Below are 18,976 nucleotides of genomic sequence, written 5' to 3'. Positions count from 1 at the left end.
CAAGGCTTTCCACCATGGGTTCTTCTGGCCGACTACCTTGGAGGATGCTAAAGAAATAGTGAAGAGCTGCAGAGGATGTCAAGTCTTCAGTTCCAAACAACACCTGCCGGCTTCTGCCCTCAAGACCATTCCCCTCACCTGGCCTTTTGCCGTCTGGGGACTGGACATGGTGGGCCCTTTCAAGACAACCCGCGGTGGCATGACACACCTACTCGTTGCGGTGGACAAGTTCACAAAGTGGATCGAAGCAAAGCCGATTAAGAAGCTGAACGGGCCGACTGCCGTGACATTCATCACCGACATCACTACTCGGTACGGCGTGCCGCACAGCATCATCACCGACAACGGCACAAACTTCGCCAAAGGCGCACTGGCACGTTTCTGCGCGACACAGGGCATCCGACTGGACTTAGCGTCCGTTGCCCACCCGCAGTCAAACGGCCAGGTCGAGCGAGCAAATGGACTTATCCTCTCCGGCATCAAACCCCGACTAGTTGTACCACTGGAGCGATCGGCCGGCTGCTGGCTCGAAGAGCTGCCGGCTGTCCTCTGGAGTCTGCGCACTACACCCAACAAGTCAACCGGCTTCACTCCATTCTTCCTTGTGTACGGTGCCAAGGCTGTCATCCCAACAGACATCGAGTTCGACTCGCCTCGGATCACCATGTACACAGAGGAGGAAGCCAAAGAAGCAAGAGAAGATGGCGTCGACCTACTGGAAGAAGGCCGGCTGTTAGCCCTTAGCCGGTCCCCCATCTACCAGCAAGGCCTGCGCCGCTACTACAACCGCAAGGTCAAGCCAAGATCCTTCCAAGAGGGCGACCTTGTGCTCCGGCTGATCCAGCGAACAGCCGGCCAGCACAAGCTCTCGGCCCCTTGGGAAGGCCCCTTCGTCGTCAGCAAGGCACTCGGCAACGACTCCTACTACTTGATCGACGCGCAAAAGCCAAGAGCATGCAAGAGAGACGACTCCGGCAAGGAGTCGGAACGACCATGGAACGCAAACCTCCTAAGACGATTTTACAGCTGAAAAGCAGTATGTATCACGCTACCCCTTTTGTATTAAGCTACAAACCAACAGGCCCCCCGAACAGTACTCGGGGACTGCCTTTTATTTATCTATGAATGACGAGTATCATATCCATGAATGTATTATTACATTTTGAATTCTTGTCCGGCACCGGGTCCGACTAGTCGGCCCGGGGACTGGCCGCCTTGAGCTATATTCTAAGTTCTTCCCAAAGTCAGCAAAGTAGTGCACCGGCTCCCAAGTCCTCTCTTGTTGAAAGTCGCAGCTCAAAGAACTGACTGTCCGACTAGCAAGAGAGAAGACAGAAAGGACGCCCACATGAAAAACGGCTAAGGAACAACTAACCTATATAGCAAAAAGACGGCCTCCATATATGCCTGCCGGCTTCCTAAAAACTTAGCTTAAGTCCGGCAGAGCTAAAAGTACTTCCCCCTCCCCAATCGGCCAGGCACTCCCCGGCTACAGATTGCAGAGCAACTGTTTGACTAGGGAGGCGGCAACCAAGGGAGGGCGGCAAAGGAAAAAAGCAGAAGGACAAAAAGCGAAAGTACAAGGAAAGACCAATTGCATAACTTATATACATAAAGCCGCCCAAAGGCTGGCAACAGACTTAGGTTTGAATACACCCAGTGGGTGGAATTGTGCAGACTTAGCCAAACATTGTTCAAAAGTAACAAGACAGGAAAACAAAGAAAGAAGACTAAGGCGCGACTTGGAGGCCGAGCTGGTCGGTGAAGGCAGCTCGCCGGCTGAAGGAGTGGCCGCCTAGCTGGTCCCGGCTTGACCGCCTCCCGCGGCAGGAGACGCACTCGCACGCGACGTAGTGCTGGAGGCGCGGTCAGGCTGGCCGGCTATTCCACCAGCCGGCTCGGCGTCTTCACCTTCCTCCTCCTCCTCTTCGCCCTCGTCGCTGGAGTCGATCTCCTCCGCCGAGTCCTCGCCGTACGCCGGGTCCAGCCCGAACCAATCTTCCGGCTGGGCGACTCCATTGTCGTCCACCTCGGGGGCGAAGACGTTGGTGTCGGTATAGTCGGCGATCGCCGAAGCCCGCCGAATGATGGCCGGCCGCGCCGGCTCCAGCTCCGTGTCGGCTTGCTGCCGCCAGGTCGACAGCTGGTCCAGGTTCAGGCCGGGATACCAGGCCTTCACGAACTCCAGCGCCCGCCTGGCGCCGGAGCGAGCCGCTGACGCCTTCCAAGCCTCGAAGCGGCCGACGGCCACCTCCAGCCAGTCGGCGGTCCGACTGGGAGTGCGCGGGACCACTTGGCCGGGCCAGAGGGCGGCCAAGACCTGCGACCCGGCACGCTGAAGCCGGCGGAGCAGCCTGTGAGCCGGCTGGATACGGGCCTGGATCGCCAGGAGCTGCTCCTCTAGCGAGCGCCCGGCGGTTGGCGAGATCTCGAAGCCGGCTTGCCTCTTCGCCTGGCGACGAGCTTCGATGGCCTGGTTGGCGACACTGGAATAGCCGGGGAAGTACTCTGCGCGAAGAAGAAAAGAAAAGAAGAGCACCAAAATCAGGAAAACAAGCCAAAGTGGCAGATGGCAAGAAAGGATGAAGGGGTAGACGACTTACCGTCAACCAGGTCCTCAATCTGGCCATAGCCGGAGACCAGAGTCTGCCTGGCCTCTGCCCAGCCGGCCGCCTCCGTCTCGAACTCGGCCTGGAGGGTAGCCTCGCGATCCTGCGCAGCCTTCAGCGCCGCCTTGTGGCCTTCCTCCTGGTCGGCCAGCTTCTTGACCAGGCGGTCACGCTCCTGCACCAAGGCGGCGAGCTCCGCGTCCTTGGCACGAAGAGCAGTCTGGGACTCCCCCAGCTGTGCCCTCAGACCGGCGTTGGCCGCTGCAGAGATAGAAGAAGAAGAACAACAATGAGAAATCATCAAGGAAGATCCGAGCCGACTGCTCAGCAGTCGGCCCGAATCTCGGGGACTACACCCAGTGGGTGCGCTGACGCGCCCCCACATGAGATAAAGATCAAGTCACATACCTCGGCTTTCAGAAAGATCGGCGGTCTTCTGAGTCAGCTCCCGAGCCTGGGAGTTGAAGGCAGCCGCTCGAAGGTTGTGGTAGTCCTGCAAGATGGACAGAAAACCGAAGTGAGAACAAAAGCAGCAAAAACAAAATCTCCAAGAAGTTCCAAGCCGCCTGCTCAGCAGCCGACTCGGAACTCGGGGACTACACCCAGTGGGTGCGCTCACGCGCCCCCACGAGAGAAATCAAGAGCAAGATGAGAATACTAACCCGGATGGCTGCCCGCGTGGCGAGGAATTCGTCGGTGAACTGCCTCAGCGCCGCGGCTTGGCCTTGCAGCCAGGTCCGGACGTCTTGTGCAGCGACGTTCACCACGGCTGTCCCTCCGCCCGGCGTCCACCCCGAGGTAGCGCTGGCCGCCTCCGCGTCTCGGGCCGACGAGCTGGAGCCCACGGCCGGCTGTGGCTCCGACGCAGCCTTCTGCGGTTCAGACGCGGCCTTCCCCGCGCGCCGGCTTGGCGGAACCCGGACCGCCACCTCAGCCCCCGCGGCCGGCTCGCCCTCCGCCGACTGTGCGGGCGCAGGCTCAGGCTGGCGGCCTTGGGTCGCCCTAGTCGGAGAAGTCGGCCCCGGCGCCTCCCCCAAGATGACGACGTCATCACCGCTTCCTCCCAGCCCCGGCTGGGTACCGCTGGCTCCCCCTGGCGAGGGATCCACGTCCCCGGGCGCCATGGTGCGCAGGGGGTGACCATCAAGGCCTCCCCTGCCGCCGCTTCGGCCTCGGCCTCTGCCTGGGCCTTGGCCGCGGCCTCGGCGAGCGCTTTCGCCGCCTCCTCCTCCCGAGCTGCCTGGGCGGCAGTTGCCCTCCGTGCCTCCGCCTCCCGCGCCTCCTGCTCCTCCCGCGCCTCCCGCGCGTTCCTTTCCGTCGCCTCCAGGAGGGCGGCGCGGGGATCTACGCGGCGGGTGGTGCTCTCAGAGCCCCCTTACGACCCGACGACGGAGCCGGCGGCCGCCCGCTCAAGGGATAGCGGAGCTCTGACCATTGAAAAAGAAGACGAAGACTCAAGAGCCATCAAAGGAAAGAAAGAAGGACAGTACAAAGAAAGAAAAGAACTTACGCCGACACAGTCTGCGGCTGCTTCACCACTTTGCGAAAACGAGCCGCCTTCGCGGCCGCCTCTTCCCGCCTGGTGGTCGCCGCCCCACCCCTGGGCTTCTTCGTCCGGCTACCGAACATGCCCTGGGTGGCGCGACGTTTCTGGCCTCTACCCCGAGCAGGCTGCGCGCCGGAGGAGCCCGCGCCGCGTCCGGACGCCGGCTGGCGGGGCGGGACGGCTTCGGCTTCGTCCTCATCCGGCCAGTCGTCGAAGGTCGCGGTGAACCCGGAGCCGCCTGCTTCGCCGCCGGCTTGGCCGCCGGCCGGCTCGGCGGCATCCTCCATGTGGACCGCCCCCAGGTCGGGGTCCTCCTGGTCGTGTTCGGTCCGGTCGGGGACGAAGCGGCGCTCCACGTCTGCCCCGCCGGCCGGCCGGAGCAGAGGACTCTGTCAAAAGAACAAGCCGACTGAGTTAGTGTCGGCCCAGAGGAACTCGGCAACAAAGCTGAGAAAGAGAAAGAAAAAGAGACAAGGGAAGCGTACCGTAGGCGGAGGATTGGCGCGGCTGTATGGCTCCTTGCCGAATTGCCAGTCTTCGGAAAGCTGGCAGTTGGCGAGGTAGTTCACCATGTCGGCGGCGTCAGGCTGCGGCATCTCCTTGGTGCACATCCGGCTCGGATCGAGCTGGCCGCTCATCTGACAGATCAGATGAGGCCGGCTCTGGAGCGGAAGGACCTGGCGCGTGACGAACACGGCCAGGAGGTCGGGCCCCGTCAGGCCCTCCGACTGGACCATCACCCGCAGGCGGGCGATGGCGGCGTTTCCTCCCTGCGACAGCGTCACGGCCCGGAAGGACCACTGGGGCAGCCTGCCCGCCGGTGGGCTGGCCATGTAGGCCGGCAGGTTGAGGTAGTCGCCCCGGGGAGCAATGCTCCGCACGTAGAAGTATGACTTCTGCCACTTCTTCACCGATTAGATCAGGGTAATGATGGGGAAGGGGTTATCGGAGCCTGATCTTCGCGATGCGATGAAGGCGCCGGTCTGAGCTGGCATGCCCCGCACGCGCGTGCCCAGCTTCGACTGGAAGAACTCCCCCCAGAGCCCGAGGGTGGGGAGGACGCCAAGATAGCCCTCACACAGGGTGACGAAGGCCGACAGCAGCACCACCGCGTTGGGGGTGAGGTGGTGCGGCTGGAGCTGGTAGAAGTCCAGCCAGGAGCGGAAGAAGGCGCTCACTGGCAGGCCGAAGCCGCGCAGGAAGTGCGAGCGGAAAACCACCCGCTCGCCCTCCCGCGGTGCCGGCCTGACTTCCTTCTCCGGCACGAGGCGGACCTCCACTTTGTCCGCGCTGGGCAGACGCCGAGTGTCGCGAAGGAAGTCGATGTGGTCGTTGTGGATGATGGAGCCATCCCAATCCCCGCCGAGCTGCTCTACATGGGGAGGCATAGCGGAAGCTAGCACGGCGGCGGAGGAGCGTGCGGAGGAAGAGCGCGGCGGCGAGGCGCTGTCGCGAGAGCGAGCAAGGCAAGAAGACGAAGGAAGTAGGAGGAGCGTGCGAGGGCCTGCCGCCCTCCACCTCCCCCTACTTATAGCCTCACGCGGCCGAAGAGGCCGGACGTGGGGGGGAGACGTGGGATTAACCGCGCCCACTCCCCCCACGTCTCGCGTTCATTACGCATAAGTGCAAGCCGAAACTATCGCACGGGACGTGCGGGCGGTTTCGGGATACAAAAGATCCGCGCCTGGGCCGAGGCGCAGACGTGGCGGGCCCCCTCCCTGCGGCGACGTCCCGTCACGCGCGTGGGCTGGCAGGCTTTCCGGCCACGTGGCACGCCAACGGCCCGAGGCCGGCCCGCGGCCCGGTGCACGAGCCTGCGGGTTCCCGCCCCCCGACTCCAGAAGAATTCGACTAAAGGCGGCGCGCCTGACCAAGGTCGGCTCCCAGCTGCCGGCTTGTCACGATAGGAAGCTGATCGAGCTTCTCAAGCCCCACTCCACCTCGAAGCCCTATCAGCTTCGGGGACTACTGTCGGAGTAAATGGCCACGGGTAGCCTGACCGACTACCCCTGGCTCTTCAGAAAATTTATCAGGCCTTTGGGCCTTCAAGCACTCCAAGCATTTGGGCTGCCTTCCCCGGCCGGCTATCACTAAAGCCGACTCCCGGAAGGCGACCCAGCCTCACCGACTCCAAGAAGCCGGCCGAGAAGGACGCCGACTCCTAGAAGCCGGCCAAGACCACAACCACTCCTACATAACGGCGACGTGACGGGGTGTGGCCACAGTGCGGCCCACGACCCCCGAAGCCCGAGGCGGGCATGGCTACAGGAAGCCGTACGGGAGGGACGTCTCCCGTGCGGCTCGGCACTATAGCCACGCTAGCCTCGACGTCATCCACGACCAACTCCTGTACGGCCCAAGGGTTGCGGGCCCCTTCAGCCAGAGAGAGGCGTGAAGGCGGCCCGGCTTTTCCTAGTCGGCCGGGAGCATAGCCGGCCTCAAGAAGCCGGCTACTCCCTTCCTCGAAGCAGGAGCCCCATTAAGGAGACAAGACGAGGTGAGGCTACAGTGATAGCCCCCGAGGCGGCCCACTGTAGCCACGCTCACCTCGACAAAGCCCTCATCATCAGAGGCGCGGCTACAGTAAGCAGCCGCCGACAAAGTCCTAGACGGTGGGGCCGGCCTGTCGACCAAGTAGCCGGCAGCCGGCGGGACCCAGCAGCCGGCGGAGGAGCCGGCGAGCGTAGACACTGACGGCTGGGGCCAGATCCCAGTCGGATTACCATTGTACCCCCGGGGGTAGGCCTATATAAACCCCCCGGGGCACCCATGCAAAGGGTTCGCACCTCAGCAGAGTTCGCTTCTAAGCATAGCACACACACACACCATAGATAGAGAGAAGCAAGAGCTAGCCTTGTTCTTCTTCTCCCTTGATCTCAACAGCTCTAGGAGCGATTGTAGCTACCCTTTACCGATCTAGTGATCATGCGGAGACCCCGCAGAGCAGGACTAGGGGTGTTATCTCCTCGGAGAGCCCCGAACCTGGGTAAGATTCGCCGGTGTGCATGTCTTCGCCTCATCCCGTTTCCAGGCACCGGCGACGTTTTATTGGCTCCCACAATGATAAGCCATCCCTTGGCATATGTCGCACCAACCACCCGACACCTTCTTTCCTTTGCCCTTTTTATTGAAACTAGTGGTCTTGTTACCCATCAACACTTGATGCTCCTTCTTGATTTCTACCTCCGCAGCTTTGAGCATTGCGAAGAGCTCGGGAATTGTCTTATCCATCCCTTGCATATTATAGTTCATCACGAAGCCTTTGTAGCTTGGTAGTCGTGATTGGAGAACTCTGTCAATAACACTATCATCTGGAAGATTTACTCCCAGCTGAGTCAAGTGGTTATAATACCCAGACATTCTGAGTATGTGTTCACTGACAGAACTGTTCTCCTCCATCTTGGAGCTATAGAACTTGTTGGAGACTTCATATCTCTCAACTCGGGCATTTGCTTGATGAAGGAAATATGCCCTAGAGGCAATAATAAAGTTGTTATTTATATTTCCTTATATCATGATAAATATTTATTATTCATGCTAGAATTGTATTAACCGGAAACTTAGTACATGTGTGAACACATAGACAAACAGAGTGTCACTAGTATGCCTCTAGTTGACTAGCTCGTTAATCAAAGATGGTTAGGTTTCCTAGCTATAGACATGAGTTATCATTTGATGAACGGGATCACATTATTAGAGAATGATGTGATTGACTTGACCCATCCGTTAGCTTAGCACTATGATTTTTTAGTTTATTGCTATTGCTTTCTTCAAAACTTATACATGTTCCTATGACTATGAGATTATGCAACTCCCGAATACAGGAGGAACACTTAGTGTGCTATCAAACGTCACAACATAACTGGGTGATTATAAAGATGCTCTACAGGTGTCTCCGATGGTGTTTGTTGAGTTGGCATAGATCGAGATTAGGATTTGTCACTCAGATTGTCGGAGAGGTATCTCTGGGCCCTCTCGGTAATGCACATCACTATAAGCCTTGCAAGCAATGTGACCAATGAGTTAGTTGCGGGATGATGCATTACGGAACGAGTAAAGAGACTTGCCGGTAACGAGATTGAACTAGGTATGATGATACCGACGATCGAATCTCGGGCAAGTAACACACCGATGACCAAAGGAACAACGTATTTTGTTATGCGGTTTGACCGATAAAGAACTTCGTAGAATATGTAGGAGCCAATATGAGCATCCAGGTTTTGCTATTGGTTATTGACCGGAGATGAGTCTCGGTCATGTCTACATAGTTCTCGAACCCGTAGGGTCCGCACGCTTAACGTTCGATGACGATCGGTATTATGAGTTTATGTGTTTTGATGTACCGAAGGTAGTTTGGTGTCCCGGATGAGATCACGGACATGACGAGGAGTCTCGAAATGGTCGAGACATAAATGTTGATATATTGGATGACTATATTCGGACACCGGAATGGTTTTGAGGTGTATCGGGTATTTACCGGAGTACTGGGGGGTTACCGGAACCCCCGGGGGGGTTAATGGGCCTTCATGGGCTTTAGTGGGAGAGAGGAGGAGGCGGCCAAGAGGAGGGCACCCCCAAGACCAATCCGAATTGGGGAGGGGGCCGGCCCCCCTTTCCTTCTCCCCCTCTTCCCTTTCCTTCCCCTCCTAGTTGGACTAGGAAAGGGGGGAACCTACTCCTAGTAGGAGTAGGATTCCCCCCTTGGGGCGCACCCCATGAGGCCGGCCGGCCCCCTCCTCCACTCCTTTATATACGGGGGAGGGGGCACCCCATAGACACACAAGTTGATTTCTTAGCCGTGTGCGGAGCCCCCCTCCACAGAAACACACCTCGATCATATCGTTGCAGTGCTTAGGCGAAGCCCTGCGCCGGTAACTTCATCATCACCGTCACCACGCCGTCATGCTGACGAAACTCTCCCTCGGCCTCAGCTAGATCAAGAGTATGAGGGACGTCATCGAGCTGTACGTGTGTAGATTGCGGAGGTGCCGTGCTTGATCGGTTGGATCGCGAAGACGTTTGACTACATCAACCGCGTTACTAACGCTTCAGATTTTGGTCTATAACGGTACGTGGACACACTCTCCCCGCTCATTGCTATGCATCTCCTAGATAGATCTTGCGTGATCTTAGGCAAAATTTTGAAATACTGCATTCCCCAACAGTGGCATCCGAGCCAGGTCTATGCGTAAATGTTATATGCATGAGTAGAACACAAAGAGTTGTGGGCGATAATAGTCATACTGCTTACGAGCATGTCATACTATGATTCGGCGGTATTGTTGGATGAAGCGGCCCAGACCGACATTACATGACCGCATTCATGAGACTGGTTCTACCACCGTGCTTCGCACACAGGTGGCTAGTGGGTGTCTGTTTCTCCAACTTTAGTTGAATTGAGTGTGACTACGCCCGGTCCTTGTTGATGGTTTAAACAGCAAACTTGACGAAAAATCGTTGTGGTTTTGATGCATAGGTAAGAAAGGTTCTTGCTAGAAGCCCGTAGCAGCCATGTAAAACTTGCAACAACAAAGTAGAGGACGTCTAACTTGTTTTTGCAGGGCTTGTTGTGATGTGATATGGTCAAGATGTGATGATATATAATTTGTTGTATGATATGATCATGTTTTGTAACAGTTATCGGCAATTGGCAGGAGCCATATGATTGTCGCTTTATTGTATGAAATGCAATCACCATGCAATTGCTTTACTTTATCACTAAGCAGTAGTGATAGTCGTAGAAGCAATAGTTGGCGAGACGACAACGATGCTTCGATGAAGATCAAGGTGTCAAGCCGGTGACGATGGTGATCATGATGGTGCTTTGGAGATGGAGATCAAAGGCACAAGATGATGATGGCCATATCATATCACTTATATTGATTGCATGCGATGTTTATTCTTTATGCATCTTATTTTGCTTAGTACGGCGGTAGCATTATAAGATGATCTCCCACTAAATTTCAAGGTACAAGTGTTCTCCCTGAGTATGCACCGTTGCTACGGTTCATCGTGCCGAGACACCACGTGATGATCGGGTGTGATAAGCTCTACGTTCACATACAACGGGCGCAAGTCAGTTTTGCACACGCAGAATATTCGGGTTAAACTTGACGAGCCTAGCATATGCAGATATGGCCTCGGAACACTGAGACCGAAAGGTCGAGCGTGAATCATATAGTAGATATGATCAACATAGTGATGTTCACCATTGAAAACTACTCCATCTCACGTGATGATCGGACATGGTTTAGTTGATATGGATCACGTGATCACTTAGATGATTAGAGGGATGTCTATCTAAGTGGGAGTTCTTAAGTAATATGATTAATTGAACTTTAATTTATCATGAACTTAGTACCTGATAGTATTTTGCATGTCTATGTTGTTGTAGATAAATGGCCCGTGCTACTGTTCCATTGAATTTTAATGCGTTCCTAGAGAAAGCTAAGTTGAAAGATGATGGTAGCAACTACACGGACTGGGTCCGTAACTTGAGGATTATCCTCATTGCTGCACAGAAGAATTACGCCCTGGAAGCACCACTAGGTGCCAAACCCGCTGCAGGAGCAACTCTAGATGTTATGAACACCTGGCAGATCAAAGCTGATGACTACTCGATAGTTCAGTGTGCCATGCTTTACGGCTTAGAACCGGGACTTCAACGACATTTTGAACGTCATGGAGCATATGAGATGTTCCAGGAGTTGAAGTTAATATTTCAAGCAAATGCTCGGATTGAGAGATATGAAGTCTCCAATAAGTTCTATAGCTGCAAAATGGAGGAGAACGGTTCTGTCAGTGAGCATATACTCAGAATGTCTGGGTACCACAATCACTTGACTCAGCTGGGAGTTAATCTTCCGGTTGATAGTGTCATTGACAGAGTTCTTCAATCATTCCCACCAAGCTACAAGAGCTTCGTGATGAACTATAATATGCAAGGGATGGATAAGACAATTCCCGAGCTCTTCGCAATGCTAAAGGCTGCGGAGGTAGAAATCAAGAAGGAGCATCAAGTGTTGATGGTCAACAAGACCACTAGTTTCAAGAAAAAGGGAAAGGGAAGATGGGGAACTTCAAGAAGAACGGCAAACAAGTTGCTGCTCAAGTGAAGAAGCCCAAGTCTGGACCTAAGCCTGAAACTGAGTGCTTCTACTGCAAAGGGACTGGTCACTAGAAGCGGAACTGCCCCAAGTATTTGGCGGAAAAGAAGGATGGCAAAGTGAAAGGTATATTTGATATACATGTTATTGATGTGTAACTTACTAATGCTCGCAGTAGCACTTGGGTATTTGATATTGGTTCTGCTGCTAATATTTGCAACTCGAAATAGGGGCTACAGATTAAGCGAAGATTGGCTAAGGACGAGGTGACGATGCACGTGGGAAATGGTTCCAAAGTCGATGTGCTCGCCGTCGGCACGCTACGTCTACATCTACCTTCGGGATTAGTTTTAGACCTGAATAATTGTTATTTGGTGCCAGCGTTAAGCATGAACATTATATCTGGATCCTGTTTGATGCGAGACGGTTATTCTTTTAAATCAGAGAATAATGGTTGTTCTATTTATATGAGCAATATCTTTTATGGTCATGCACCCTTGATGAGTGGTCTATTTTTACTAAATCTTGATAGTAGTGATACACATATTCATAGTATTGAAGCCAAAAGATGGAAGTTTAATAATGATAGTGCAACTTATAGGTGGCACTGCCATTTAGGTCATATTGGTGTAAAGCGCATGAAGAAACTCCATGTCGATGGGCTTTTGGAATCACTTGATGCTTGCGAACCATGCCTCATGGGCAACATGACTAAGACTCCGTTCTCTGGAACAATGGAGCGAGCAACAGACTTGTTGGAAATAATACATACTGATGTATGTGGTCCGATGAGTGTTGATGCTCGCGGCGGGTATCGTTATTTTCTGACCTTCACAGATGATTTAAGCAGATATGGGTATATCTACTTGATGAAACATAAGTCTGAAACATTTGAAAAGTTCAAAGAATTTTAGACTGAAGTGGAAAATCATCATAACAAGAAAATAAAGGTTCTACGATCTGATCGTGGAGGAGAATATTTGAGTTACAAGTTTGATCTTCATTTGAAACAATGCAGAACAGTTTGCAACTCACGCCACCCGGAACACCGCAGTGTAATGGTGTGTCTGAAAGTCATAATCGTACTTTACTAGATATGGCGCGATCTATGATGTCTCTTACTAATTTACCGCTATCATTTTGGGGTTATGCTTTAGAGACGGCTGCATTCACGTTAAATAGGGCATCATCTAAGTCCGTTGAGATGACACCTTATGAACTGTGGTTTCGCAAGAAACCCAAGTTGTCGTTTCTTAAAGTTTGGGGCTGCGAGGCTTATGTGAAAAAGCTTCAACCTGATCAGCTCGAACCCAAATCGGAGAAATGTGTCTTCATAGGATACTCAAAGGAGACTGTTGGGTACACCTTCTATCACAGATCCGAAGGCAAGATATTCGTTGATAAGAATGGATCCTTTCTAGAGAAGGAGTTTCTCTCAAAAGAAGTGAGTGGGAGGAAAGTAGAACTTGATGAGGTAACTGTACCTGCTCCCTTATTGTAAAGTAGTTCATCACAGAAATCAGTTCCAGTGATTCCTACACCAGTTAGTGAGGAAGCTAATGATGATGATCGTGAAACTTCTGATCAAGTTACTACCGAACCTCGTAGGTCAACCAGAGTAAGATCCGCACCAGAGTGGTACGGTAATCCTGTTCTGGAAGTCATGTTACTTGACCATGACGAACCTACGAACTATGAGGAAGCGATGATGAGCCCAGATTCTGCGAAATGGCTTGAGGCCATGAAATCTGAGATGGGATCCATGTATGAGAAAAAAGTGTGGACTTTGGTTGACTTGCCCGATGATCGCCAAGCCATAGAAAATAAATGGATCTTCAAGAATAAGACCGACGCTGACGGTAATATTACTATCTACAAAGCTTGACTTGTTGCGTAAGGTTTTCGACAAGTTCAAGGAGTTGACTACGATGAGACCTTCTCACCCGTAGCAATTCTTAAGTCCGTCCGAATCATGTTAGCAATTGCCGCATTTTATGATTATGAAATTTGGCAAATGGACGTCAAAACTGCATTCCTTAATGGATATCTTAAAGAAGAGTTGTATATGATGCAAGCAGAAGGTTTTGTCGATCCAAAAGGTGCTAACAAAGTGTGCAAGCTCCAGCGATCCATTTATGGACTGGTGCAAGCCTCTCGGAGTTGGAATAGACGCTTTGATAGTGTGATCAAAGCATATTGTTTTATACAGACTTTTGGAGAAGCCTGTATTTATAAGAAAGTGAGTGGGATCTCTGTAGCATTTCTCATATTATATGTGGATGACATATTGTTGATCGGAAATGATACCGAATTTCTGAATAGCGTAAAAGGATACTTGAATAAGAATTTTTCAATGAAAGACCTCGGTGAAGCTGCTCATATATTGGGCATCAAGATCTATAGAGATAGATCAAGACACTTAATTGGACTTTCACAAAGCACATACCTTGATAATGTTTTGAAGAAGTTCAAAATGGATCAAGCAAAGAAAGGGTTCTTACCTGTGTTACAAGGTGTGAAGTTGAGTCAGACTCAATGCCTGACCACTACAGAAGATAGAGAGAAAATGAAAGTCATTCCCTATGCTTCAGCCATAGGATCTATCATGTATGCAATGATGTGTACCAGACTTGATGTGTGCCTTGCTATTAGTTTAGCAGGGAGGTACCAAAGTAATCCAGGAGTGGATCACTGGACAGCGGTCAAGAACATCCTGAAATACCAGAAAAGGACTAAGGATATGTTTCTCGTTTATGGAGGTGACAAAGAGCTCGTCGTAAATGGTTACGTCGATGCAAGCTTTGACACTGATCTGGATGACTCTAAGTCACATAGAGGATACCTATTAAATGGAGGAGTTGTAAGTTGGTGCAGTTCCAAGCAGCGTCGTGGCGGGATCTACGTGTGAAGCGGAGTACATAGCTGCTTCGGAAGCAGCAAATGAAGGAGTCTGGATGAAGGAGTTCATATCCGATCTAGGTGTCATACCTAGTGCATCGGGTCCAATGAAAATCTTTTGTGACCATACTAGTGCAATTGCCCTGGCAAAGGAATCCAGATTTCACAAGAGAACCAAGCACATCAAGAGACGCTTCAATTCCATCCGCGATCAAGTCAAGGAGGGAGACATAGAAATTTGCAAGATACATACGGATCTGAATGTTGCAGACCCGTTGACTAAGCCTCTCTCACGAGCAAAACATGATGAGCACCAAGACTCCATGGGTGTTAGAATCATTACTGTGTAATCTAGATTATTGACTCTAGTGCAAGTGGGAGACTGAAGGAAATATGCCCTAGAGGCAATAATAAAGTTGTTATTTATATTTCCTTATATCATGATAAATCCTTATTATTCATACTAGAATTGCATTAACAGAAAACTTAGTACATATGTGAATACATAGACAAACAGAGTGTCACTAGTATGCCTCTACTTGACTAGCTCGTTAATCAAAGATAGTTAAGTTTCCTAGCCATAGACATGAGTTGTCATTTGATGAACGGGATCACATCATTAGAGAATTATGTGATTGACTTGACCCATCCGTTATCTTAGCACTATGATCGTTTAGTTTATTTCTATTGCTTTCTTCATAACTTATACATGTTCCTATGACTATGAGATTATGCAACTCCCGAATACCGGAGGAACACTTAGTGTGCTATCAAACGTCACAACGTAACTGGGTGATTATAAAGATGCTCTACAGGTGTCTCCGATGGTGTTTGTTGAGTTGGCATAGATCGAGATTAGGATTTGTCACTCAGATTGTCGGAGAGGTATCTCTCGGCCCTCTCGGTAATGCACATCACTATAAGCCTTGCAAGCAATGTGACTAATGAGTTAGTTGCGGGATGATGCATTACGGAACGAGTAAAGAGACTTGCCGGTAACGAGATTGAACTAGGTATGATGATACCGACGATCGAATCTCGGGCAAGTAACATACCGATGACAAAAGGAACAACGTATTTTGTTATGAGGTTTGACCGATAAAGAACTTCGTAGAATATGTAGGAGCCAATATGAGCATCCAGGTTCTGCTATTGGTTATTGACCGGAGATGAGTCTCGGTCATGTCTACATAGTGCTCGAACCCGTAGGGTCCGCATGGTTAACGTTCGATGACGATCGGTATTATGAGTTTATGTGTTTTGATGTACCAAAGGTAGTTCGGAGTCCCGGATGAGATCACGGACATGACAAGGAGTCTCGAAATGGTCGAGACATAAATATTGATATATTGGATGACTATATTCGGACACCGGAATGGTTCCGAGGTGTATCGGGTATTTACCGGAGTACCGGGGGGTTACCGGAACCCTCGGGGGGTTAATGGGCCTTCATGGGCTTTAGTGGGAGAGAGGAGGAGGAGGCGGCCAATAGGAGGGCCCCCCCAAGCCCAATCCGAATTGGGGAGGGGGGTCGGCCCCCCTTTCCTTCTCTCTCTCTTCCCTTTCCTTCCCCTCCTAGTTGGACTAGGAAAGGGGGGAACCTACTCCTAGTAGGAGTAGAATTCCCCCCTTGGGGCGCACGCCATGAGGCTGGCCGGCCCCTCCTCCACTCCTTTATATACGAGGGAGGGGGGCACCCCATAGACACACAATTTGATTTCTTAGCCGTGTGCGGTGCGCCCCTCCACAGAAACACACCTCGATCATATCGTTGCAGTGCTTAGGTGAAGCCCTGCGCCGGTAACTTCATCATCACACACCGTCGTGCTGACGAAACTCTCCCATGGCCTTAGCTGGATCAAGAGTATGAGGGACGTCATCGAGCTGTACGTGTGCAGATCGCGGAGGTGCCATGTGTTCGGTGCTTGATCGGTTGGATCGCGAAGACGTTTGACTACATCAATCGTGTTACTAAACGCTTCCGCTTTCGGTCTACGAGGGTACGTGGACACACTCTCCCCGCTCGTTGCTATGCATCTCCTAGATAGATCTTGCGTGATCGTAGGCAAAATTTTGAAATACTGTGTTCCCCAACACTTGAAATATTAACTTCAATTCCTGGAACATCTCATATGGTCCATGACATTCAAAACGTCTTTGAAGTCCCGATTCTAAGCCGTAAGGCATGTCACACTGAACTATCAAGTAGTCATTAGATCGAGCTTGCCAGACGTTCATAACATCAGCATTTGCTCCTGCATCAGGCCTTTCACTTAGCGGTGCATCAAGGACATAATTCTTCTGTGCAACAAAGAGGATAACCTCAAGTTACAGACCCAATCCGTGTAGTTGCTACCATCATCTTTCAACTTAGCTTTCTCTAGGAACGCATTAAAATTCAAGGGAACGGTAGCACGGGCCGTTGATCTACAACATAGATATGCAAAAACTATCAGGACTAAGTTCATGATAAATTAAGTTTAGTTAATCATATTACTTAAGAACTCCCACTTAGATAGACATCCCTCTGAGTCATCTAAATGATTACGTGATCTATATCAACTAAACTATGTCGATCATCACGTGAGATGGAGTAGTCTTCAATGGTGAACATCTCTAAATATTGATCATATCTACTATATGATTCACGTTCGACCTTTCGGTCTCTAGTGTTCCGAGGCCATGTCTGTACATGCTAGGCTCGTCAAGTTTAACCCGAGTATTCCGCATGTGCAAAACTGTCTTGCACCCGTTGTATGTGAACGTAGAGCTTATCACACCCGATCATCACGTGGTGTCTCAGCATGATGAACTGTCGCTACGGTGCATACTTAGGGAGAACACTTATACCTTGAAATTTATTAAGGGATCATCTTATAATGCTACCGCCGTACTAAGCAAAATAAGATGCATAAAAGATAAACATCACATACAATCAAAATATGTGACATGATATGGCCATCATCATCTTGTGCCTTTGATCTCCATCTTCAAAGCACCATCATGATCTCCACTACAGGAATCAGCTATTTTGCCGTCTGCCACGGCGGACGGCAAAGGCATGAACGGCGGACGGCAAAGGCCTTTGCCGTCAGCCGCGGACGGCAAAAGGCTCCGGCAAAGTAAGGTCCGGCAAAGAGCTACTTTGGCGTCTGCTTCCGGGCGACTGACGGCAAAGGGCCTTTGCCGTCTGCAGCGGACGGCAAAGAGAGCAGACGGCAATAATTGCGCTGTCAGTCCGTTAAGTGGATAATCTTTGCCATCTGCTGGCAGACGGCAAAGGGCACAGCTCTTTGCCATCTGCTGGCAGACGGCAAAGGCTGCAGGCTCTTTGCCATCTGTTGGCAGATGGCAAAGAGACCAAATAGACATTAATTCTGTTTCTTCTTATATCAATTCATTTTCACAGAAAATCAAACACAAATATATATATATATATATATATATGACCAATATAGCATATCCAACACATATTACCAATACTCATGAACACATGTTACCAATATATAGTCATGAACACATATATATATATCCAACACATATCCATGAACACATATCCAACAAATATTACAAGGAATGATCTAAAACTAAATATCTATTTTCCTAAAAAAAACTATCTTATTACTAAGATCTTCTCCGGATCTTCTTCTTTTCTTCCAACCTGCATAACAAAAATACTAAGAAAGAGAGAATGGGTTAGGAGTAGAAATGTAGCATTTCACTTGGTGAAATGCAATGCTGTAGGAGCCAGTACTTGAGATCAAGATAATCTTAGAAGAGATAACTATTAAGGAGAACTACAGAAGACCTCAAGGTATACTTGAGGGATTATGTGCACAGACAGCCTGGAAGTGCCAGGGCTAGTTCATCACAGCACAGGGATAGTCACATGTAAATTAAGCCTAAGAGAGGGGGGCTCAGACCAGCATCACTGCCCAAATCAGATGTAGTATCTGTCTTATCAGTAGAAAACTAGGAAAGTAACAGCCAAAACCAAGTATAGCATCTGTTCATAGGCTATTAGAAAGAGACAAATAGGAATAGCCAAACCAAGTGGTATCTGTTCATATCAGTATTAGAAGTAAAATAACTAAGAACAAGTGAGTATCCGTTCATGAGTAAAGTAACTGACCAAAGTAACAACTCCAGGATCAACAAAACAGAACAGAGCAGTACAGGAGTATATATACTTCACAAATACACATAGATGGTCACTGACCAAAACCCTGACACAGCAAGAATCCATCACAGAGAGCTCCAATACAAGTTGATGCTCATCTACAACAGCTAACCACAGCTAATAGAGCCTCACATCCAACAAGATCAAGAGCTAGAGCTATGCATTAGAGAGATTAGGAGGGGAGCAAGGAGAAGCTCACCAAAAGGAGTTGTAGCCGAAGTAGGATGCAGCCACACCATCACTATGGTGTGACCAGCATCACAACCAACACCACCACAACAAGCCGGAGCTTGCCAGAGAGCACCACAACGGCGGCACCAGTGAGAGTACGGGCACGAAGGCGCCAACCAGGGGCACCGCAGCACGGAGGCACCACCCAGGGGCACCACCGCGCCACGGCACATCCAGCACCGCCGGAGGATCCTCACGGCGACCGGACCTAAATGTGGTCCGTCCACTTTGGTTGCACATGCCAAATCAGCGATGAATGAGCTACTTTTCCCGCACAGCAAGCAAACACTCCATTCAATAGAAGAAAGGACGGTTTTACAGAAGCAAAGATTAAAGGTAGAATGTTCAGAAGCAATGAATGATCGATTTGGCATAAGCAGGACCAAACCAAAACCATGGCAGAAAC

Source organism: Triticum aestivum, chromosome 4D (genome assembly GCF_018294505.1).
Source record: "Triticum aestivum cultivar Chinese Spring chromosome 4D, IWGSC CS RefSeq v2.1, whole genome shotgun sequence".
Classification (NCBI taxonomy): Eukaryota; Viridiplantae; Streptophyta; class Magnoliopsida; order Poales; family Poaceae; genus Triticum; species Triticum aestivum.
Note: the sequence above shows the minus strand (reverse complement) of the source record.